Consider the following 25,891-nt stretch of genomic DNA (forward strand, 5'->3'; position numbering starts at 1 on the left):
GAAGCCCCCTTACAGCAAAAGAAGAAAGATTTGACAGCTTATGGCCTTGACGATAAGTAAGACAGTTAATTACAAGGCTTAAACATAGAAAAGTCTTTCTTCAACCTGGCTCGAGAAAAATGCCCTAGAACCTACAGAGATGACCCCAGCTAAGCAATAGAGGAGAGGGTGCCTGAACTGACCTTACCTTGTAGTCAGACTGATGATTATCTTAAATATCACCATAGAACCTTCGTCCAACAACAGATGGAAACAGAGGCAATGACCCACTTTGGAGCTCTGGACTGAGCTCCCAAGATCCAGTTGAAGAGTGGAGGGAGTGAGAATATGAGCAAGGAATACAAGACCATGAGGGGGTCATCCACTGAGACAGTTTGCTTGAGCTAATGGGAGCTCACCAACTCCAACTGGACTGGGAGTGAACGAGCATGGGAACAACCAAGCCCCCCTGAAGCGGGTTGACAGCTGGGGCAGACTAAGGGGGTCACTGATAGTGACATTGGAATGTATCTCTACTGCATATATGGGCTTCATGGGATCCTATTCTCTCTGGTTGTAAACCTTGCTAGATGTAGTAGGGAGGGCCTTGGACTTTCCACAGGGCAGGGTGCATGGCACTCCCTTAGGGTTGGAGGGGTGGGGGAGGGTCTGTGGATGGAGAGGGAGGGGACTTGGAGAAGGGGAGGGAGTGGGAATTTGGATTGGTATTTTTAAAGTAATAACAAAAAAGAAAGAAGAAAGAAAAGGAAGTCTTTCTTCAAGTTTATGTAGGTATTCAGAGTTCGTCTGACTGTTGCTCCAAATGGTCTCTTTTTATCACATGCTGTACTGCTCATGGTACACGCATGGTCCCGTTGAAATTAGCAGCGCAGACAATGCAGATCCTAGTAGCTCTTATTAGAGGCTGGTGACAACCTAACAATGAGTTGTCACCTAAAGCTGGGGTAATATTTTTTTTAAATGACTTCTATAGTTTTCTTTCATTATTAGCATAGAAAGGCATGCATGTGTCATGGTATGCACATGGAGTCAGGGTCTCTGGAATCAGGTCTCTTCTACCTTTGGAAGAGTTCCAGGGATTAAACACAAGTTGCAGGCTTGCGTGGAAAGTGTCTTTACCATTTGAGCCATTTTGCTAGTCCCATGAAATATTCTTTTACTATTTTTTCTAGATTCTTATTTATTTCTGTTCCTGTAATAAACACCAGTACTAAAATATTTTATATAACCCAGGACCACATGCCCAGAAGTGACAGGGCTCAAAGTGCTCTGTACTTTCCATCATCAATGAACAATAAAGACAACCTGCAGCAATATGGTCATGAGCCGATTTTATATGGATAATCCCTCAATTCCAAGTTTCCCTTCCCATGTTAATCTTGACTGCATCAAGTTGACAAAACTAACCAGGACCTTATCCATTAAGTGGTCTTGAAAGTCAAACTACCTCAAAAATAAGATTTATTGGTGTATTGGATGTTGGGTTATAGTAAAATGCCTTTTTTTTTCATTCTTAGAATTAGTTGAAGAAGCCTGCTTTTCATTTTAGTATCTAGTTTAGACGTTCCATAAATAGAGCAGAAGGAAGTCTTGAAATATGACACAGGCTCTGTAGAAGCAACTACTGAGGGACTGGGGTTAAAAATTACTAGCCAGGGGACTTACAACCACTTGACTTCTGTCAAAAGGTTTGTGAGTATCAAATATATAATACTTTCCAGGCATGGGAAGCAAACAAACAAGACCAGAGGGAGAGGTTGCTGTTATTGAAAGGGTAGAAATGATACCTTTCTTTTCACATTTCCAACAGATTTATTTTCTTAATAGATTAAGAGAAAGCATGTGGAATAAATACATCTGTAACTTGATTATTAATTATTTTATTACCTCTGTGAAGATTCAAAACATCATGATCTCTACACCAAACAGAAGATTCTGGTCTCTGCTTTTGGGGGGTTTAAGCTGTAGTCCTTAAGTCCTGATGGATCACTGTGATTTGGCATAGACCATGCATATTCTTAACCAAACTTGAGCAAAACAGTGGCTGCTTGACACAGGTAAAAATAGACAAAGGGTATGGTTTCATGTGTGGCATGACTACCACAGTTCCTCTTCGCATTGCACTGCCAGGGTGGACGAGACTTCTTGTCAGTCTCCTTTATTTGGGCTACAATATCCTTTTCTGTGATTTCTTTCTCCAAGACTTTGCTAACACACTCCAGCACCCTGTGGATTCCCCGGGGTCATGCCTGCACTTCTCATTACTGCCCTTGGGACACATATGGTTACTGTGGACCTCGGGCTGGCCACCCACAGTGGTCTCCTGGGAGAGGTGCTTGCTCAGCTCAGGTCTACAAGGATGTGCTATTGCTACAGAAGTGGTAGAACTGATAAAATCTTCACATGTTGAATCAGAGATAGATAATTCTATGCTCAGGAACAGCTGTTGGATAGCTGCTTAGGGAGCAGGGATCAAACCTAAAATCAAGCAGAGATAGTACTTAAAATCATTTTATGACTTAGTTTCTGACTTTTAGCTCTTTATTACTAAAGTCTATTTTAATAACTAATTTTGAACTCTAAAATTCTGGTCACGTTGGTTTCTACTTATGTTGGGTGGGAGCTTTGGACTTCAAATTACAAGGAACCCTGAAACATTTGACATTCTTGATATTTTGGACTAGAGAAATAATTAAGTCTTTTGGTCCGCAGTGTTTGTAAATTCGGGATGAAAACGCAGATAAGATCGTGACCCTCAGCAAAAACTGGCTTTCCTGAGCCATTCTATCGCAAACTCTCCAGAAGCTGCACAAGCCCTCATCCTGTGAGCTCTGTCTGCTGTATCTTGAAAGACGCCCTCCCTTTTTGCCTTTTCTATGTCTAAGTTGTTTTTAGCCATAATAAAATTGCAAATGTCTCCGAGATTGTGTGTAATATCTGTCTGCTTCCGTGCTACAACAGGCCTCTAATACCGTTCCAGAATGTCTAACAGCATCTCTGGCGAATTTGAAAAAGAAAACTAAAAAGTGCTGCTCAGCTTTATTCCTTTCGCTTACAGCCATTATGGCTTTTAAATAATCTTAACTTCCTTCTGCTGTGCAGAAGTGGTTTCTTAATGGTTTGGAATATTTTGTGGTTTTTCTGTAACAGCTTTTTTTTTTTTTTTAAATGAGAGCTTCTTCCCGCAAATTCCAGCAGATGGCAGCATAGAGCTTCTGTTCTGGCAAGGATGTCCCTTTTCTGCTAAACTTAGTACTGAAACGGAGCCGCTAGTCCCTGGTCTGGAATTTCATCCAGAGCTGTAAGTCAAGCCCAACCCCACAGACACATACAACATCTCCAAATATTCCTGTACAGAAGCCAACAGTGTTCAGAGTGAATAGTACAATGTCACACACATTGAACTTTTTATATACAAGTGACTCACAGACACCATTTGGAAAAACAATAAAAGAACATTTATTTAGTGGAAAGTAAGCTAGATACTTAAGTGCTTCTTCCTGATTTGTTTTGCCAAAACTAATAGTAAATGTTAATGGCCTTCAGCCACCAGAAGTCACTAGACCAAGCAGCCAAGGACACAGAATTACCCCTTTCAGCCTTGCCATGCTGAGAACTGAAAGCCCTCCCTCCTCTTTGGAATAACGAGACCACTGGAGTCATGTTACCAAAAAAATCTAGGAGAGGTCTCCAAGTCCTTTTGTGATACTATCTTTTCAATGTGGTACCTTCTCTGCTTCCTTTAAGGAAACGGTGGGCATCATGCTGCAGAACCATGCCAGCAATCAAGGAATATAAAGGACCAAAGTCTGATGACAAAACAGTGAGCCTGAAGCCACCAATGAGAGCTTGAATGCCATTCCATATAGCTAACCAATCAATGTTGAGCAACCAGCTCAAATCTCATTGGTTTTAAAGGGGATTCAATCCAGTGCCTCATATATCATGTGTCTTAGGGTTTCTCTTGCTGTGATAAGGACCATAACCAAAAGCAACTCGGAAAGGGGAGGGTTTATTTCATATTATACTTCCAGATAAGTCCGTTACTAGAGAAGCCATGGCAGGAACACAAGAAGAGCAGAAATACATTTGCATGATTACATTATTCGTATTTACAAAAATTTGATACATAGATTCCCTTTGCACTAGTTCAGGAACAATATGCTTATTCTTTTATCCTGATATGTATTTTATACTCCCTTCTAGATTCATAGGACACTGAGTGAAAAGGAGATTCAAGATCCTGAATCAAACACCTACTTCCTCTGGATTCATGCCATCCAATAGAAACAGAATCTGAGACACATATGTATATTTGAATGTTCTAGTATTTATAAAAAGAAAATTGAAAAAAAGAAAATTGTATCCAAATATTGTCTCTAAAATATTATCACATCAACAAATAAGGGCTATAAAGCAATTAGCAATGAAATAGCTTACATCTGTGTATTATTTTCAAAACTTAATTTGTTTTTCACATTTACAACATACATATCTCAATTCAGAGTGACTACATTTCAAATGTTCACTAACCACATTGACTAGTGTTGGCCAGACTGGCCAGCAGGGGTTCAGATTCTGTGTGACAAGTGTCTGGTTCAGAAAGTGAAATGACTAGTCTTTCTTCGGTACATAGATCCCAACATCACGGCTATAGACAACATTACTAATTTAACATTGTCAATTCTATTTCCTTAGATCAAACAACTTACCTGACTATGTAGCATTTAATTTTAAAATACAAAAGTAACTATATAAAATTAAAAAAGAATATTGGAATATATTTAGGTAAGAATGGAAGTTACCCCTGAAATCAAACACAAATATGAAAAATATGAATAACATAGTCACATTTTTAAAACCCTAAGTTTTCTAAATTATTATTCGGAGGTTTATTCTGTCTTTACCATTTTTTTAGAGTTCATGATTAGTTTTTTCCTTTGGAAAATTATATGGCATTTCTCCTTATCTGTGCATTTAAAATGCTGCACATTTTTAAAATCCCAAATATCAGTTGTTTAGCAAGGAGAAATAGAAACATAACTTGAATTTAGCCTGAATGGGACTTTTAAATACCTGTAAAAATCCAAGAACAAATCTGCCAGCATCTCCTAGCTATAAGAAAGGTAGATAAGGAGTCATGAATGGATTTATCCTGGATCAAATTATTTCTAGAGCAAATCCTCTCTCTTATGAAACAATATTTTGTTGCTGTAGCATTTAATATTTTAAACATAGTATGTCCCTTATGTTTAATTTTACATGAAAATTCAACCAGGGTCTTGATAGAACAGAAAGTCAGAAAGTTCGATGATAGAATCCCGCTTGGCAACCCTCACATAAGGAGCCCCCTAGGCACTTAGGCTTACGAATTAGCATAAGCTGAGACTTCAGGAAATGGTATGAAATGAAGAAAATTTGAAACCATGTGGTGTCTGTGGGGAAGGGTAGGGTCTCAAATCACAGCATAAAAATAAAAAGAAAATTGAAAAAGTGAATTAGGGTAGGTGAGGGGGTAATTGAGTTATTTCCAGCTAATATTGCAGAAATTGGATTGCACCTAATTGTGACCAATTCAGATAACACCAAATGCTCATGCAAATTGGCACCTCATTGCTGTATAGGAATAACTGGCAGTCAGGGAACAGCCCTATTCAATAGACCTAGTGTTTGAGTACTGCTTTTACAAAGCACCCAACAATCACCAAGCAAACTGCTCCCACAACCTGGGAGGAACACTTAGGGCCAGTTCAGCTCACAGCTGACTACTCACTACAATTTATCATAGCTGGCCTCACATTTCTCAGTCCATGCTGGAACACATTTGACCTGGCTTTGATTGCACATTTAAAGATCCGTTCTGACGAGGGCTCTCCAGCTGGGCAGAGATTTCCTGGCCTCTTGCCATGCAAAACAGGCTGCTTCTCCTGATCTCAGCTACAAGACCTCAGCAATTGATTCACAATGGAAAGGAGAGCAGGGCAGTCTTTCTTGGGGAGATTTCTCCTCTGAGCCTCTAGATTTAGCGCCTGTGGATTAGAGCCGTTTTAAAGAGGAATTTCTATTAACCACCGAATTTAAAAAAATGTTTAAAAAAAAATTAAGCCAGGCACTGCAGGCTCACTGAACTATACACCAAATATTCATCAGTCTTATCTCTTCCTGAATATTTACACAAATCTCTTTTGATTGAACCGGTTTATTCAATGTCATTTCATTGAGAATAATATTCTAAATGTGACACCCCGTTTCGTGGGTGAAAATCATTTCTGCCCCAAGCATTTCTCTAGCTCTTTAAATTCCTACCATTCTTAAGAGTTGCTTTTGTATGAACACTCTCCAGGTTTTGTAGCCTCTGCTACCCTGCTTGTATCTCCAGTGCACAGACAGAACAGCACATAACCAGTGTACTGGAAAGGAAGACTCTTTTAGAGTAAATTCATATTCCTGATCACCTAACCGTGATTTAGACCTGTGCTGGCTACTAGAAGAAACTGGGCAAAGCCATAGCAGGATTCCACCTGCAATGTGGAATGGAGCGTGTAGACTAACATGGGTAATAAAAACTATTAAATCACTTGGTTGCTTTTTTCTTCAGCCCTATATAAGCCTCCTTATATTAATACGGATTATGTGTTTATTTTTTTGTACATTTGTCTCTACCCTCTAACTGCAATGGTCTGTCCTGACCCTTTAAGAGACAAGCCCTGCCATTCCCCCTTCTGCCTAGGCAAGCCATCTTCCTTCCACTTCCAGCCTGCAAGCTCTCTCTCTGCCCTGTCTCTCTTCAGAAAAGGTGGCTGCTGCCATAGCTCCCCCCAACACTCTTTCTTCCTTCCTTCCTTTCTTCCTTCCTTCCTTTCCTTCTTTCTTTCTTTCTTTCTTTCTTTCTTTCTTTCTTTCTTTCTTTCTTTCTTTCTTTCTTTCAAGATGGTCATAAAAAGGCAGTCAAAACAGCATGGTCATAAAAAAGCAAGTAAGAATGTGTGGTGGTTGGAATAAAAATGCCCCCCACAGGTGTTTGAATGCTTAGTGCCAGTTGCTGTAACTGTTTGGGAAAGATTAGGAGGTGGGACCTTGTCGGAGTCTGTGTGGCTTTGTTGCAGAGTATGTTACTGGGAGTGGGTTTGAAGTTTCAATGACCTATGCCAGGTCCAGATTGGTGTTCTCTCTCTCTCTCTCTCTCTCTCTCTCTCTCTCTCTCTCTCTCTCTCTCTCTCTCTCTCTCTCTCTCTCTCTCTCTCTCTCTCTCTCTCTCGGCACTTCTTCCTCTGTCTCCTTTTCATCCTTGCCACCACGACTTACGACATCCCGGATGGGATCCCAAGGGAAGCTAGCGGAGTTTTACAAGAGGATGAGGGTGGATGAAGGCCTATAACCTTGGACTTTCCTGCATTTAGAATTTACCCAGCTTTACTTCCTTGAGCACTTGGAAAGTGAGAGGATTTCTGTGGGAGGTCTAACTAAACCCTGTTCTCCCATCTCATCTTTCCCTTCTGTAACTCGAGTGGCTAGAAGCAGAGAACATGAGAGGGTGCCTGGGCCCCGTTCTAAATTTAGGCCGGGATAGGAAAGCACACCACAGCGGTGTGTGGCAGAACTAGTGCTTTAAAGTGCCTGGTTCTGAGAGACGATGCAGATTCACAGTGACCTGCATCTGGGAAAATCACAGCTCATGCTTAGCAGTCCAGATTGGCTTGTACTTGCACTGAACTTAGGACTCTACCAGCAGGAATGCAAATACTGCATCTGGATTCCAGGCAAACACAGTCAGAGATAAGTCAGGATTGAGGGCCCACATAGTTGATATAGATTCTTTTAGTATTATTCCCCTTGTGATAGCATAGAACAGAATATTTCAGTCATCAACCAATTTCCAGACTTGAGTCAGCTTGCAGACCCAAAACCCCTGAAATGAAGGGATGGCTAGGTCCCTTTCCCAAAGGACCTTGCTAATATACTGAAGAGTTTTTATTGTCACCCTTTCTCCCATCCCTGCTCAGAGGAAGTTATTACCTTTTACTGGTATAATTTTACCTGGGGGCAAAGAAAACCACCAGACTTTACAAGGCCTTTTTGATACTGGTCTGAGTTAACACTGAATGACTACATTGGGCCACTTTCTTCATGGAAACGACAACACTCTGTCCTTCTTTTAGTTATGAATTCATTTTTTCTATACAAAACGATTCTGTCAAAACTACCATCTGTGGGCTTACAGAATGCCTGATCCATTATCATGGTTTTCCACACAGCACTGCTTCTGACCAAGGAATTCACTTTACAGAGAAATAAACCAATGGGCCCACCCTTGTGGAATGCACTGGTCTTATGATGTTCCCTCCTATCCTGAAGCACCTGGCTTGATAGAACAGTTGAGTGACTTTAGATATTTTAGAGAAACTTTAAACTTTTAAATCGATTTGATATTTAGTGTTTGAATATGTAAAGACTATAGGATTAGTAAAAGTTGGGATTTTGTGATATTTAATTGTGGTGCTAATATTAGCATGTCACGTTGAAGACAAATGAGAAAGGAAAGGTTGCAGTTAAATAGTGTGTAAATTTGTGTGCAACGTTTGCAAAGGAGTCAATAATGCAACCCTTGGCAGATTGTCCTGAGATGCATAAGAAAGCAGACTTAGCAAGGCATGAGGACCAAGCCAATAAGCAGTACTCTTCCATGGCCTCTGCTTCAGTTCCTGCTTCCAGATTTCTTCCTTGAGTTCCTACCCTGACTTCCTTTGATTGTAGATTGTGATATGGAAGTGTATGCCAAATAAACTCTTTCCTCTCCAAGCTGCTTTTGCTCATGACATTTTGTCACAGCAACAGAAAGCTAAGTAATACAACCATAGGCTTTCCAGGGTAACCCATTCTGCTCTCATTTCCTTTCGGATGGAAACAACAGATTCAGACACAGCTTCAATACTGTGGGTTCCACGCCAACTGCAGCCTACTAAGGTTTTTGCTCTAAAGCATGCTTGCTATTCTTAGCTAATTTGGCCTTGCACAAAGTTGCCATTGGGTCTCAAGAAAATTCCATTTCTCTAAATTCCAAAAGGCAGAAGGGACAGTGGCCTGTCTGTGGTGCCTACTAGCATATCAAATAACATGCTGGCCTCCAGGCTTTCTCGGTATCACAAGTCCCTGTTACACATTTCAAAGTCCATGCTGGCATTCCAACTCCTCTCATTTCTGCCCCTACCCTAACGTTCCACAGCTCACAGGGCTTCCCTCCCATAGCTTCTCCTTCACCTTATATCCCTGCTATTTTGACTATATTCTCTCTCTCCTTCTTCTCTGTCTCCCCTCGTATGTTCTCCCAGCCCCGTTTCTGTTACGACTTCTTTTAAGGGCAGCTCCAGTCTGCTGGCCTTGTTCAGTCTACACTCTCTAATGCCCCCTTTTGCAGATGCCTCTGTCCCTTCTCTCCCTCATACCTATAATTTAGAAACCCCCCATTCATCACACCACAGAGAAGTAGTGTCATCAGGATACAGAGTTCTTTAAGCAGCTGCTTGTTCACTGGGTAGCAGTGCCACCCTTGCATGCTAAAGTTTCAAATCAGGCTTAATTATTCTTAGAAACTTGGTTTCTAAGTTTATAACATGGTTTGAGCTCACGCTATCCTCAGAGCGCAAGGTCACACTGTGGAACGTTCTCCCTTTCCCATTCTCCCAATGCTTTGAAAGCAATAGCTATGAAGTTTGGGCACACTTCCTCATTTACCATACATATACATATACATCTACATCTACATATACATATACATATACATATACATATACATATACATATACATATACATATGTTCCAATAAGAGTTTGGAAACCCAAGGACTGAGATGAAGAGATTTATCAAGATTGAGGTGACATATTTTGATGCTCTTTCTTGTTGTGACTGGGTATGTGTTCCCCTTCTTTGGGTAGAAAAGATGGAATCTATTTCTTCTTAATGCCTACAGTTACCTTCTGTGCTGTGCTTCTGGGCATGACAATAGGACCTCTCATATTTTCAAGAACAATATATACTTTAATCTTTTGCTATATCAATGATAACTGAATCCAGGTGAATTTATCCAAAAGGGGTGACTGCGATCATGTCTTTTACTGTGTGATAACACTACTCTGAGAATTTAAACGTAGACAGCCTCTCTAGAACAGCTATGAAGATAAGCATTTCCTCCATTCAGGACTTCATCACCAGGAAAGGAAGAAAACGTGCTTACCATCAGAAGAATTAATTAATATTTTAATTAATATCTGTGCTGGGGAAGTAAAGAAAACAGTTATACAGAGCCTGCTTCTTCATATCCTTCGGAAACAATTCACCGAACTCAGAAGTCCATTATTATTTTAGTTTGTTAGGAGTGGATGAAAGTTCTTAGAGAGAAGCTGCCCTGCTCCTTGACCCTTCCGCAAGGCTGATGAGCTGACTAAAACTTCAATGACTGCAGAGTGCTTGGAATGTTGCAGTTCCAGAGTCAAGTTACTTTGGGCCATTTTTAGGCCTGTTTGTGGGCATTTATTACCTTTCTATGTAATGAACTAATGTCATTGTGACCATTAGTTGAATCATTTGGAATGAACAAACACCTAGCTCCCACCAAGCAAAAGTCTAAGAACATGATCAGATAGCATCTAAGGCAAATAACAGAGGTTTTCCTATTTTTCTTTAATCAGTTGACTTAATGTTTCTACTACTGTATTTAAAAGTCTCTTGTTTATGACTTCATTTGTTCTGTTACTATAAAAAAACTTTATGGAATCTTTTCCACATCGGGATGTAGAATTTGGGGTGACACCAATGTGTTGTTCTCCAGCATGGCAATTCATATTTGATTCTAAAACAAACTATAGCTTACCCCTTTAAGGTGAAAGTTGTGTTTTTGCATTCATATGGGGAAATATAATACATAAACTGCAAAGATTGCTGCAGTATGATCCCTAGGTGTAGCATGAGCACACCATTGCCATTTTGAAAGCCAGAGCTCTTGGCTCAGTAGTCCCAGGCAACTAAGTAACTCAAGGATTACAGTGAGAGCTTCATCTATATTGACAGGAATGGAGCTTTAATACTCCTTAGCAGAAGAAGGGATGTACCCTGGACCCTCTCCCAGGATTCTTGCTTTTAATACCTCCTGCTCCAACAGCTGCAAGTGATCTTAGGAAATTCCAGAGTTTATACAAAGTATCAAGCTAACTGAAAGTGAAATCATATTTGTAGTTTCTATGATGTCATCATGTATGAGAGGTCAAAGCGTGGCAGCAATACCATTGTTTGGCGTGCCACTCACATCCCTAGACATAACCTAGCCCTCCATGGACCCATTAACTAAGCTCAAGAACTCACTGGTTTACCAAGTTGGCCTTTGATGGAGTAGCTTCTTTGGGCTACTTTTTTCTGGTCTGTTGTTGGTGCCCTACCTGGAAACAAACAGGCATTTGTCCATATCACCCCCAGGAAGTTATCAGAAGATGGGGAATATATTTATCAAACAAATAGTAAGTGTTGGGCTTTCTCATGCTGAATATTGGTGACTGCTTTCTGTTCCTTAGTTTCCTTCCACCTTTTGAGTTCCCTCTTCCTCATTACATATCCTGGTCAGGGGCTTATTGATTTTTACTGGTATCTACATAGGGATGATTTGAAACAACTTCTCTTATAACTGGGAATCATTCAAAAACTATTAATATAAGATATTTGCTTTATTTCCTAAGTCAAAGCTGATAATTTGTAGCAGTGACGGCTGGTAGAATGTTATCATGAGTTTGCAAGACTGAAGTTGAAGTGACCAAAACAAATCGTCTCCCATTGCTGTTGCTAAAAGATGTAAAACAGCAAGAAATACATTGCATTCTATTCATTTAAACAAATCATTCTACCAAGTAGAAGAAACAGTAGAAAGAAACCCAAAGAGCAAGTTTATAATAACATCAAGAATTTCTCCTCCTGATCCTCATTCCATTAATGACTACCAAATGGTAGGTGCTTGCAGAATATAAGCTGAATGTAGAAATACCTTAAGTTAACTATTTCAAAGAAAATGCTAGTTGTTCTTAAAATAAACATGAATATTGGTGAGACAAAATAGAAATTTTAGACAGAATATTTATAATCATTCATAGTTATCTATAATTATCATTTAAATGGCTGTATTGAAGAAACCTGTTTATCTTAATAAAATGCAGTACAGCATCATAGTTAATAACATCCATATGATTGAGAGTACTGATTTTGGTTATTATCATGTGGACTACTATGAATAAATTACTTAGTTTCACTAAAATTCAGGCTTCATAATGAGTATATATCAGTTTCATTGCTGCAAAATATTAATAAACTCTAAAGTACTAACTACTTAATGTAACTGTCTTATATTCGTTCTTGTTGCTGTGATGACATATTCTCACAAAAATGACTTAAGGGACCGAGGGCTGACATTTACCCACAGGTTCAGGTCCTAGCTCATCATCGTAGGACAGACTATGCAATAGTAGCCTTAGTAGTTACAAGGCATCAGGAGCTGGGAATGGAAGAAAAGAGGAGGACAATGGAGACTTGCATGCTAATGCTCAGCTCATTTTCTCCACCCTCATGCAGTCTGTGACCTCCCCCCCTTTCCCCCCCCCCACTAAGGAAAAGAGTCATCCACAGTTGGTGGGTCTTCCCACCTCATTCCCACCTTAACTTAAACAAGACAATGACCCACAGACCTGCCACAGGCCAATGAGGTATAGAAAAATCCCTTGTTGGGGCTCCTTTTTCTAATGATTCAGTACTCTGTCAAGATAAGATTTACATTAACTACCACAGTAATTATGTATTTCCAAAGTTAATGGGATCAACATACATATCTGAAACAGTACCTAAGTGTAAAAAGTGCTACAAGTATAAATCATATAAATTCTTGAAAGCAAGGTACTGACTCCAAATAAAAGAAAGAAAGAAAGAAAGAAAGAAAGAAAGAAAGAAAGAAAGAAAGAAAGAACTAATGGAAAATGCATTTCTAGAATTGCAATAGTAGCCTTAGTAGTTACAAAAACATTAGCTAAAAAATATTCCAGACAAATAATATTTAGTTTCATGGGAAAGAAATTCTTTGGGTCTGCTTCATATTGTCAGTGCACAAGGCAGCCTCATTCACTGCCTTGGGAGTCTGTGGACATGGAATTGTGGGAAATTTTATAAATCCAGAGTGCTCAGAGATCTGGAAACAAAGCTCTACACGCCTATATCCATATTGGCCCAGAAACTCGTAAGGAGAGGAAGAGACTGGTGCTTATTTAGGGTGCAATTTTGAAACGACTTCACGGAAACAATGGATTCCATGAAACAAATGAGGGAGGCTGTCAGAATGGGCAATGTAGAGACAAAAAAAAAGTCCAAAGCAAAAAAACAAAATTCTCCAACGTAGCTGCTTGGAGTCTGTTACAGTTTCATTGCTGTGGCTGTGATAAATGACCCCGTCCAAAAGCAATTTAGAAGGACAGGGAAAACACAGTGACAGGAGGTAACATGGCTAGTCCCATCATACTCGCAGTCAAGAACAGAGGGAACCAACTATGCAAATACTTCTTGCTTGCTTGTGCTCTGTTGAACTTCTCTACTCCTGTAAAATTCAGAAAGTTGTGCCGAATCCAGGAGCTCCTGCCTAGGGACTGGTGTCACCCACAGTGGGTGGGATCACTCCACACCAATTAAATGAAGCATGCCCATAGGCAAGCCTAATATTGACAACACCTCAGAGTCTATTTCCAACATGACTTTAGGTTATGTCCAACTGGTAGTTAAAGCTAACTCTGTTACAGCCTGCCTTCTAATGGTTCCTGGTCCTTCCTTCACTTCAAATGAACAGTCTCAGAGAAGAGAAATGATGCTATAAACCTCTTCAACAAAGTGAACTGTAGACCACACATAAGAGGCACACAGACAAAACAAGACCACATAACTACCACAGAAGGGTCTTCTTCCCTCACCTGGAGGGGGCGATTGCTCTGTCTCTAATATCTCTTTCTTCCCTACAGAACATGCCCAATATGTTTCTTTTCAGTATCTATATTTTGCTAAAATTTTTGCATCAGTTCCAAACTGGTAAATACTTTTATCTCCTCACTGTGAGTTCCCCACTTCCAATAAAACAAGCAAGATGAGCAGGTTCAGTTAAAAAGAGGTTTGGCAGAGCATATACATTACATTTAGTTTTGCTCCTTCCAGAATTCCTTTGTGACAACCATACATAAATTTTAAAAAAAAATTATTTCATGCCAGATGATGGTGGCACACACCTTTAAACCCAGCACTCAGGAGGCAGGCAGAGCTCTGTGAGTTCAAGGCCAGCCTGATCTACAAGATCTATCTCCACGATAACTGGGGCAGTTACACAGAGAAACCCTGTCTCAGACAAACAAACAAACAAAAAATTTCCTTAGTTTTGAAGACTAAAGTTGTAGAGTCAAAAACAATGGGGAGGAAAATCAAGAAAAAGGCAATAGAGAAAAGTGAAGAAGCAGTTATTGCTTCAGAATTCCTAAGACAGTTAAATCCTCAGATCATCACGTTGAAGCTGAGGAGAAAAAAAGATTTACAGCTCCCTAAAAGGCTCAGGCCCAGAAACAAACACACGCACACGCACACGCACGCGCACATGTGCACACGCGCACACGCAAGCTAAAAAGGAACCGGATGGAGTATTATCTAAAAGTCTGTTTAAGAAATGGATAGTCCCCAAACCCTTCTTCCCATTTCCATGCAGATGAACGGGTACCCTCCAGCCTCTCAGAAACTAGAAACCAGAACTTTTAGTTTCCACACATACCTTGGCCCTATCTCTTGGGAACCTGGGGCCGTGTGTCACCCCTCTGCACTTGGCAAGCAGTTCCCTGACTGCATGCAGGTGCAAAGGTCCCTTTAAGAGAAAAGCTTTGCCCACTCTTCATCTCTCTTCCCACTGTTCTTCTGAAGGGGCAGGCAGGACTTTTCCTGACTTCTCTTTTCTCTCTCTCTTTTTCTCTGTGTCTCTCTTTTTCTCTCTTTCTCTTTTCTTCCCCTCTCCCTTCCTTATCCGTAATCCCTTCCCTTCCCCCAAGAAAACTTCCCACTTAAATTCTATCTTCCTCGCCATGTTTGTCCCTCGCCCATTGTGGGCTCACCCAGCAGGGTCCCACTTATGCTGTATTATAACAAGAATCTTTCTAGATTGAAGACTATCAAATGTGTTAAAAGGTTGGAATTGTAGTTTGGTATAAAATGTCACTCAGGCCCTCAAGTATTTGCACACTTGGTCTATTGCTGGTGACACTATTTGGGTAGGCAGTGGGACCTTCAGGAGGCAAAATTTTTCTGGTAGAAATGGTTCATGGGGATGGGCTTTCAGATTTCATAGTCCTTTTTACTCTCTGCTTCTTGACTGTGGATTCTGTGTGACCAACTCTCTTCCCAGGACTGCTTCAATACACTGCCTACCTTTATGCAATACATCCCCTTTAACCACAAGGCAGAATAAATCCCTTGTCTTAAATTGCTTATTGTTGAGTATTTTGTCACAACAAAAATGAAGTAACTAATCAAATTGGGAATTCATAATCTATGAGATTTTAGGAGAGCTCAGACACGGAATGGTCACATCGTTCCTGTCTGAGTCCAAGGTCACATCACTAGTAACTTCACCATTAACTATGAAAGCATGACTTTATGTGCCAGAACCTTTTAAAATCCTGTGAGCATTTTCAGCACAAAACTCTACAGGCATTACCATTTGTGTTCTCTAAGGAAATTATTTTGCAAATCAACATTCATTAAATCATCAAACACATGCAAACTTGCAGGAAGAGCACAGGAGGAGAAAGTTCTCGGGGCAGAAAAGCATCAGCAAAAGCAATAGTGGCTAGTAGGAGAAAAATTGAAAAATAAAGCCATATTCTCAGAAAGGTGTGAGGTGATCAGCTTGAAAGCAAAAACAGGAATATAGCCCATGGAATAGACTAATAAAACATAAATTGCAACTTAGGGGAAAGTTTGAAAGATAAAATTAAGAAAAGTCTCTCAAGGAGTAAAATAAAATTATAGGCAGATAGAATGAAGAACTCAAATGTAGATAAGATAACTTCAGGAAGATCAGTACCTACATAATGAGCTATTTGGAAAGAAGGAAGAATGAAGGAAAAAAGTACGGAGAAAGGAAAGAAGAAAGATCCCAACACTTAATGGTTTGTTTCTAGCTTGAAAGGCCCTATTGAAGGCTTAACATGGGTAAACATCAACACACATGTCAAGTTCAAAACAAATAGAAACATTTAAGAACCCATAGAACACAAACCAAAATAATACAAAAATATTTCACTCAAGGTAACTTGAGAGTACATTGTGTTTTTAAATTTTTAATTATTATGGCCACATGCCAGAAGAGAGCATCAGATTTTATTACATATGGCTGTGGGCTTCCATGTGGGCACTGGGAATTAAACTCATGACATCTAAAAGAGCAGTCAGTGCCCTTAACCACTGAGTTAATCAAAGAATAGGAAATTATAAAATATTTCTTGAAAATCTGAGGAGGAAATCATCATGTACCTTTTTGTGTTATCACTCAAACTATCAATGCACTGTACTTGTGTTTTAAGACTTTCAGGCCGGGCGGTGGTGGCGCACGCCTTTAATCCCAGCACTCGGGAGGCAGAGGCAGGCGGATCTCTGAGTTCGAGGCCAGCCTGGTCTACAAGAGCTAGTTCCAGGGCAGGCTTTAAAAAAGCTGCAGAGAAACCCTGTCTCGAAAAATTAAAAAAAAAAGACTTTCATATATTTAATTATCACCAATATTTTACCTTCCACATAAATTTTCTCTCAAAGCTACTGGGAAAAATATTTTCCAGTAACACATGTTTAAGAATTCAAGAAAAAGAAGCCATGACAGTTGGGAATTAAAAGAACTTAATCAAGAAAGATATAAAGGGAGATACAAGACATACATAGCCACAAAATTCTAAGTGCAGAATATCCCCAGTTTGTGAGGTTTCACTGCACAATTTCTAAGGAGAAATACCATATATAAATAGTATAAATATATTATAAATATACTATAGTTCCTCACAGTCAATAGACTGAATATCAAATACCAGTATCATACTTTTAGGTTTTATGCCCTTACACACTGTCCTTTAAGTTAAATATTTGCTTGTACTTATGAGAAATATAAAAAATATGACATAAAATTTTTTATTGATTCAAGGATTTTAAGTGTGTATAAGAAACTTAGCACTGTCAGTGGCATACAGAGCCCATCAAACAAATAAAAGCTATTACAGTCACTTCAATGAAAGATCATAGAAAGTCCAGGGTGATGGAACTAAAGTATGATATTCTATTTGTGACCACTCCACGCTGTGTGCTGTGAAATCTCTAAGTGCTCTTATCTAAACTGAACAGTTCCCGCAGGAATATAAAAATGGTAAATAGTAGATCTTAGATTCGAAGGCAGGGCCATCTGACTTCAAAGATAGTGTGCTTTCAACTAAAAAAAAATCTACACTGAATTTGTTAGTAGACTATTATAAATTAAGCCATCAGAAGAGACCCTCCTCTTCTGGTAGTAACACATCTCTTAGAAGAGTCCCTTGAGGAAATGGGAAGTTGAGAAAAAAATCTTTTATTAGAAGAGTAAAATAAGAAAAATCTCCAGGGGAAGAAACCTGAAATTAAGATCTAAGGAACACCTGCATTACCACAGACAGACAGGGCATCAAGGCAGTGACGGTGATCAAATAAGGAGAAAGGTTGAATCATAGGAATGAGACACCTACAGGGCTCTATCCAAACATAAATGTTCCTCAGGCTAATTATTTAAATTTCTAATTATATTAAAAGACTTTTTTTTCTTTTCCTTTATACCATTTTTCATGTGGTATAATGTCATGTGTGTACACACATATTTTTACATATGTGTGCATGCATGTACACATGCATGTATGTTCATGCCAGTGAAGCCTGCCTGAGGCAGTGTATCCTAAACTCAGAGCTTATTGGTAGGTTAGTCTTGCTAGCTATTTTGTGATGGGGAAAGCCTATATTCATCTTCAGAGGCTACAATTAAAGGCAGGCTGACACACCCACCTCTTGTTTCTGGAGGTCTGAGTGCCAGTCTTCATACTTGTATGATTTAAATGCTGAGGCATCTCTTAAGTCCTTATAAATATTAGTATTTTATTATTAGTAATTCTAATACTAATCTATATAAAAGAATACCTGTTATTTGTGCTGCACATCCTCATGTTCTATAGTACGAGTCTTCCATCTTCTTTCATGGACTCTACAAGAAGTCACTTATAAAAACAATGGAGTGGAAAAGCTCCTGGTCAAGAGAGTGGACTCTAGCCTGGGTGGAGCCTTACACTTCAGCTGGCCTGGTTGAATCACTTTGTCTAAGGGACCAACCCTACAAAACTGGGTTCACATTGAGCCATGCTATAGATATAGGCAAACTAATTGTTTCATTATGAGATATGGTACCTTTCCTTCCCAGAATCCCTGGTTTGGAAACTTATGAGTTACAGCCACGTAGAGTTATAAGTCTGCCCAGAAGTTATCCAGAGAAATACAACATTATCTTTCATCTTTCTACATCTTTTCTAAGCATATATTAATTAACACTTTAGGTTTTGTTCCAGCAGTTTAGCCTTCCCTACTCTTATTCTAATGTTTCCCTCCCTTCCATGTGACTCTGTCTACCATATGTCTGGCCAAGCTAACTTAAATGGCATTGCTTTTTCTGTTCTCTTCCCCATTTTCCCTCTTGTGGGCAGCAGCTGAGGTTTTAAAGCTTGCCTGTCGTGTGGCTTTTCTTTTGAACATTGTGCTTCCATTTGAGTCTATGCTTAGGTTTTTTTTAAGTAATAAGATGGAGAGGCTCAAAGAGGGATGCCAATTCTCTTTGTATTGATAGGGCGTTCTCAGATAAAGAAGACACTACTAGCAAAAGAGAGGCAGTGTGATGGATTGATCATGAATTCAGTGTATGTCTAAACTGTCTGTAAGTGGTATTCATATGCAGAGGAGTTTAAAAGCAGATCTTGATGATCAGCTGGATAAACCAGGAAAACTATCGTTTGTATTAAAGTTTGAAAGTTAATTTCATTGGAATTTTAAATTAATGAGGGAACAGTATTTTCTTAGGGCTGAGGGTGGAAGCAAAGATGGGAGATATTGATAAACATCATAAACTTTCATCTAGGAAACAAGTTCTGGTGATAGTGATAGATATGTTCTTTTGATCACGGTGGTCATCATTACATAAAACATACCACATAATCATATTTGTACACTTTGAAGATATGCAATCATCATTCATCAAATAAATATTTAAAATTAAAGGATGAAATATATTTAAATGGAAATGGAGAAGGAAGCAAGATATTTCAGGAGCAAAGCAAGAGTGAAATCACTGGAATGAGAATGCCAAAGTGCTTGGGGAGGTCAGTGGCAGTTTTAATTAGACATGGCAATCCACATTGAGCAGTTACAGAACTAATTTTGCAAACATAAATTGCTGCCGAGTAATTGAAAACTTAGAATGTCAAGGTGAGAGGTTGAACTGAACCTTCTAGTGAGAAGGAACCATAAAGGTTGGCTGTTTGCTTGTATTCTCTTCTAATGAAAGAATTATGATTGAAATTTCATTTTCAGATCACTCAGGAGTATTGATTGGTTCAGCAGAGCTAAGCTCATTTTGTCTTGATTGCTTGGTGTTTTTTTATATGCTTATGTTACTCAGCAAAGTGCAAATCAGATATAAGCCATCATGGCAAACATTTCAAGGAAGGACAAATGGACACCCGCCTGCCCATCACATTTTATTTATAACTTGTATGATCTGTGATCAGGGAATCCATGAGAAGACAATAGATGATCTCTAGAAGAAATGTCCACAAAAGCAGGTCCTTAGTGTGCTAAAATATATAGTACATATTCAGTTACTCCACAGTTATTCTAGAAAGAGCGATAGCAATTTACCTGAAAAAAAATCTTTGTTATGAAAAGTATGGCAGTGAACATGCATGGCTAAGCAAGAATTTTCAGATTAATATCTAAAGACCTTTGTACATACGCCAACAAGTGGTATTTATTTACTTTTAGCTTTTAAAGAATGTTCCACACTGATTTCTAGAATAGCTAGAAATGGCAACAACCTAAAGGTCCTCAAACTGAGGATAACAAATATATGCTACTTATACACTATAGAATACTATTTATCCATAAAGAATAAAATCAAACCATGACATTTGTAGGTTTGATGTATGCCAGACTCAGAAAGAAAAATGCCACGTGTTCTTTCTCACCCTTGGTTCCTAGCTCCAAATCTTCAGACAGGAATACATTGTGAGAACATCGTCAAAGGGATGACACATGGTGAACAATGCCTTGGGAATCTGTGAAACAGACTCTGGCAAAAAAAAAAAAAAAAAAAAAAAAGGCAGATGGCCTTTTATCTCAAGTTCATTTTGTTTCTTACATTATTCTTGGATATGTTTCTGTGCCTCCTGTGACAAACATTTATATCCAACATATAAGACATGTTTATTTTATTTGTTTGTTTATTTATTTATTTAGTTAGTTTTTTTGAGACAGGGTTTCACTGTAGCTATCAAGCCTGTCCTGGTACTAGCTCTTGTATACCAGACTGGCCTCAAACTCACAGGGATCCACCTGCTTCTGCCTCCCGAGTGCTAGGACTAAAGGCGTGCGCCACCACCGCCTGGATGACATGTTTATTCTTGTTGGATGTCAGAGCATAGCTACAGAACCCAATACGGTGAAAGGATATGCTGAGTGTTGTACTCAGTGTACCCTGAATCTGGATGTGGCCTTCTGCCTTGCTTTCATGCTTTCTCAGCCATAATCTATAGCACATGGCAGGCAATTGTGGTTTTTTTTTTTCTGGTCATGTTTTCTGAATTCAAACAACCTTCCTTTGATCACTGATTCTTTCTTTTATTCATGTATAAAAGTATACTGAAACTGAAGTAAGATAGCTTACAAGATTAGATTGTAGTCTGCCCCACTTTTTAGGTTCTCAGGCCAAGTCTCACAGACACAGAGCAGCATAGGTTGATGAAAATAGACACTATATAACTGGAATTAACCATAAAACCAAGGAAAGCGAAGCTGTACCATGAGGGGTGGTAGAGGTGGCATGAGAGAGAGGATACCAGTGATATGAAAGGAGAAATGGGGAAATGGGGGCTTTTACAGAGGAGTATGGCTAGAGGTCAGAAAAGAAGGAGAGGAAAAATAACAGTAAGGATTTTGAAAAATCCATAAGGAAGCATTTTTATTTAACTAAAATGATACGTGTGTGCACATGTATAGTTTAAATGAAGCTATAGCACTTGAGTAGGAAATATTATACCCAAGAGTCATAGAGTATCTAACAAAAATCTCAATACTGGGCATAAGAAATCTCCTTTTGAATTATATTGGTCAAGGGAATATAAAAGAATCCTAAAATAATATAGGCTGTTGATTTTGCCCTTGGGTGTCTCCTAGAGAGTGAAGGTAAGTACCTCTTGCTGAAGAAACCATCCACTTCAGACACAAGAGTGAGAATCTGAGCTGGATCTGACATGAAAGCCTCCTCCTTGAACTGTACTGAAAGGTGCTATGCAAGCTGCCCAGTAATGGATGCAACCGATGGTCCTACCCAGCTATGATGTCTGTAAATTCCAACAATGACTACCACAGCAAAATAGTTCTAAGGGAGCAATAGTGGCTCTCATACTTTGATAGTAACCAGTATCTCTTTAGTTTTTAAGAAAATTGTGCTGAAAACTACTGAGGTCATAGATCATATAGAAGAAATTACCACCTCCACTTTTGTAGAGCAACATGATTCCAATTTTTTTTAAAAAAAATAAATTTATTCCAGAACAGGCTCTAGAAACTACAGGGAAACCCTGTCTTGAAAAACCAAATAAATAAATAAATAAATAAATAAATAAATAAATAAATAAATTTATGCCCTGGCAATGCTGAAGCATGAACTGCAGCCCATATATGGCAGTTCTCTTGAACTTGTCCATTGGGTTTCATGGTCTAAGATGATGAGGACGACTGACCAGGTCTCTTTCTTAAGAGGGCACCAGATCTGATTGCAGAAGGTTGTAAGTCACCACGTGGTTTCTGGGAATTGAACTCAGTACCTTTGGGAGAGCAGGTAGTGCTCTCAACCAAGATATCTCTGTATTCAAAATAATTATCATTTTACTCACAGATAAATGTTACTCTTATCAACGAATCTTCTCTTTGCAACTGAGGAACACCATTATAGAAAGTGTAAGTGGTCAAAATGCAGAGAGCAACTCACAGATGGTTGTTCAGCTCCAATTGATAATTCCACAACCCAGTTGCTACACCTAAGGGTCAGGGTGCATGATAGAAGAGGGGGCAATAAGATTCTAAAAGCCAGACGGCCAGAAAACCTGCTGAGTGATTGTGTCTCCTGAGAATAATGGGGAAGTTTCACCCATCATACCATAACGTGGCTGCCTAAACAAGACCAAAATACTCATAATATCAATGGACATGATAATGTGGAAGAGAAAACCTCACTTGTGCCCCACCCACAAAGAACTACAGGCAATTAATGACTACTGAGCGAGAGAGAGAATTAGTCTTCCCCAATGGACAAACGTTTTAATTGGTTACCCAATGTTATGTGGTCATACAAATAAAAGTACCACTAAATGATCTTAGTAGTTGTGTTTATATGTTGCATAATTACATATATAGTACATTAATACTACACAAACATATGGAAGCATGAATGGGAGAGGTGTGGGAGGAGATTAGGAGAAGGAAAGGAAAGTATCGCAATTTCTTGAGATTGAAACTGTCTATCTTGGAATACACTCCTTAAGACTTTGGATGTGAAAGCATAAAAAAACAACAAGATATTTTAGGATAGGATATTTAAAGACTTTAAGGTGACACAACAGGAGGTTCTAAGGAAAGGTTAAACATTCCATTCAATCCTACAGGGATGCTCATTAACCTCAAGGGCAAACAACTCAAAATAGCTTCAGGAAATCCCTGAAGCTGAGCAGGTTCACCCGGGCCCTCCCTGCTCATGGATGTATGTATATAAGCAGTAAGGACTGCTGAGAGACATGTCAAACTACTTTGAAGACCCTCAGAAAAGCCCCACCTTCTGGAAGAAGCAGAGATCACCTGAGCAGACTAGAAGAAACAGAAACTGAGCTGAGCTGCCCAGAAGAGGCGCATACTAACCAAACTGCCTATAATGAAAATTACTCTTCAACCTGTTGAACAACCTGCCAGTTGTGCAGTGTACTACAGGGTCCCAACTTTGTGAGCTGTCACCCATGATGGGGTGGAATTTGGTGAGTCAGCTGTCTTTGAGCCATTGCAGCTCCTGTAAGCAACCCTCACTCCTACTCCTGTAAGTAAACCTGCAAAGACTGATTGGATCACCAAGCTGGACTTTGATGGGGTATGTAGTTTCTCAGCCATCAGTTCCCTATCTGAAGTAAGTTGGTATTTGTTAATATTTTCCCAGGAATAGTGTCATACAAGAAAAGGGAAAATAGTGTCATACAACAAAAGGGAAGGGGAGAAATGAAATTGTGTTTTGACTTAAAAAAATTCAACAGCAAAAGCTAAACCAAAAAAAAAAAAAAAAAAAAAAAATCCACCTTTAGAAAGCAATGCCATATTTGGCCAGTAGATAGCAGTATAGATATTCTAATAAGTGGAGAAAGGCATTGGTGTGATTACTAGGCTGCCAAGAAACATTAGACAAGCTCATTTTAGATCAGTGCATGAGGAAAATAGAAACCCCTAGAGTTTTAGAAAGTTTAATTTTAAAGCGGCAAATCCCAGCTGCCTCGTAAACCCACTGTTTCCTCTGTGAGGAGGTAGGAAGGTATGCATTTGGCACAGGCTGAAATGAAATATGAAAATAGCACTTTAATAATGCCGAGGACCAAAAAGACCGCAAAGTAGAACCGTGAGTGGGTGAGAACGCCAGCAGTGTTTTAAAGAATGAATGAACATGCAAACAAAACAACTTACTGTACTCATTAATACCACTATAGGGCACAGCGTTTGAGAATGCACTGCTTTAATAAATAAACCAAAGTGGTAAACAGAACTACATCATAGTTATTCAAAGATGTTAAATAGCCCTTTGCCATAGTTAAACACACTGCTGTGTGAAGCAGCAGGTATGTTTTAACAAGTGATGACCTTTCTATACAAGGAGTAGCGTCACATTCCTTTCTAGGTAAAACATAGTAAAGAGATCTGAGCCATCCTATGAGGCACAACTACAGTTCTTCAAAGCATATTCTGAAACTTAATGTGAGAGTTCAAGGGGTGAGTCTTTAAGGATCTATCAGAGAAAAACAAAAATTGGGGACACTAGAGCAAGGAAAGTGCATATTAATAGAAAAATACATCTAAAATGATAAGACTAAGGCGATAACTTCAAATTCCTTCTGCAGTTTAGTTAGTGATGGTAGGATGAAGAAATAGACTTTGTAAAGATTAGGAAGTGGATTTTCTTCCTGAATTTTCAGGCCCACCTTCATGGTTTTTCTAGGTTAACAGACTTACATTCATGTACACAAAGGCTCCAATTGTCTAAGATGACCTTCTGTCTTTGAACATCTTAATCACATTAGCTATGGCATCCTTTGTCTTGTAGTTGAGCTATATTTGAGCACTTGCAACAATGTGCCTTACCAACATGACACAGACAATCAGATACAGGTTGCAGGAAGCGTGGGCATCTGTGGAATCTGTTCCCTGCTTTTTCTGCACTTAGGAAGTGATATCTGAAGTGTGTTGAGCGATCATTCCAGGAACAATATGCACTGTATTGCTGTACAGGAAGAAAGTTTATCACTCCCCTAAGTAATCATGCCTATTTGTTCATGGAAAGATGATGCCAAATGTACCAGAATCTGCCTGCCTTGGTGAAGATGCATATCAGTTAGCACATCACAAAGCTTCTGCACTTTCTGGCCAGTCCCAGTCAGTATCAGCCCCTCATACCCTGCCTGGACATGACTTACTTCTCCGTTAGCTTCTTTTTGGTAGCTAACACTGATTGCCCTCGGACATCTAGGAGAAAGGATAATAAAGGGAATGTTGCTCCAAAGGGAGGTCATGTGTGGCCTCACTCTGGCAAATATTTCAGTAGGTGTTTGGACACAGAACTGCCATGAAATGTGCTAACCCCTCTACTTAGGCCTGATATATTCAATTAGTTGCCTAATTGTCTCCTTAACAAGATCTCTAGAACCAAGGACATAAGCAGATTCTAAAAACATTCCATTAAAGCCTCAGTATAGTGTTTTCCAAAAAGTTAATATGAAAAAGAAGATAATAAGAAGAAAAAGAGGGAAGAACCCAGGGCGGCAAGTAAAAATCAGAAAAGTTTCTGATAGAATATTAAAAACATAATTTCTGGAACTTCTGGAAGCATCACCATCCCTGACTTCAAGCTCTACTATATAGCTATCGTAAGGGAAACAACTTGGTATTGGCATAAAAACAGACAGGTGGACCAATGGAATGAAATTGAAGACCCTGATATTAATCCACACTATTGACATTATAAAAATGCAAATAGATTTATATCTAGCCCCATGCACAAAATTCAAGTCCAAATGGATCAAAGACATCAATATAAATCTATCCACACTGAAGAGAAAATGGGAAGTAGCCTTGTATGCATGAGCACAGAACACTTCCTAAATATAACACCAGTAACACAGATATTAAGAGCAACAATAAAGAAATGGGCCCTCCTGAAACTGAGAAATTTCTGTAAGGCAAAGGACACAATCACCAAGACAAAAAGGGAGCCTATAGA

The sequence above is a fragment of the Arvicola amphibius genome, chromosome 7 (assembly GCF_903992535.2).
Source record: "Arvicola amphibius chromosome 7, mArvAmp1.2, whole genome shotgun sequence".
In the NCBI taxonomy this organism is placed as follows: domain Eukaryota; kingdom Metazoa; phylum Chordata; class Mammalia; order Rodentia; family Cricetidae; genus Arvicola; species Arvicola amphibius.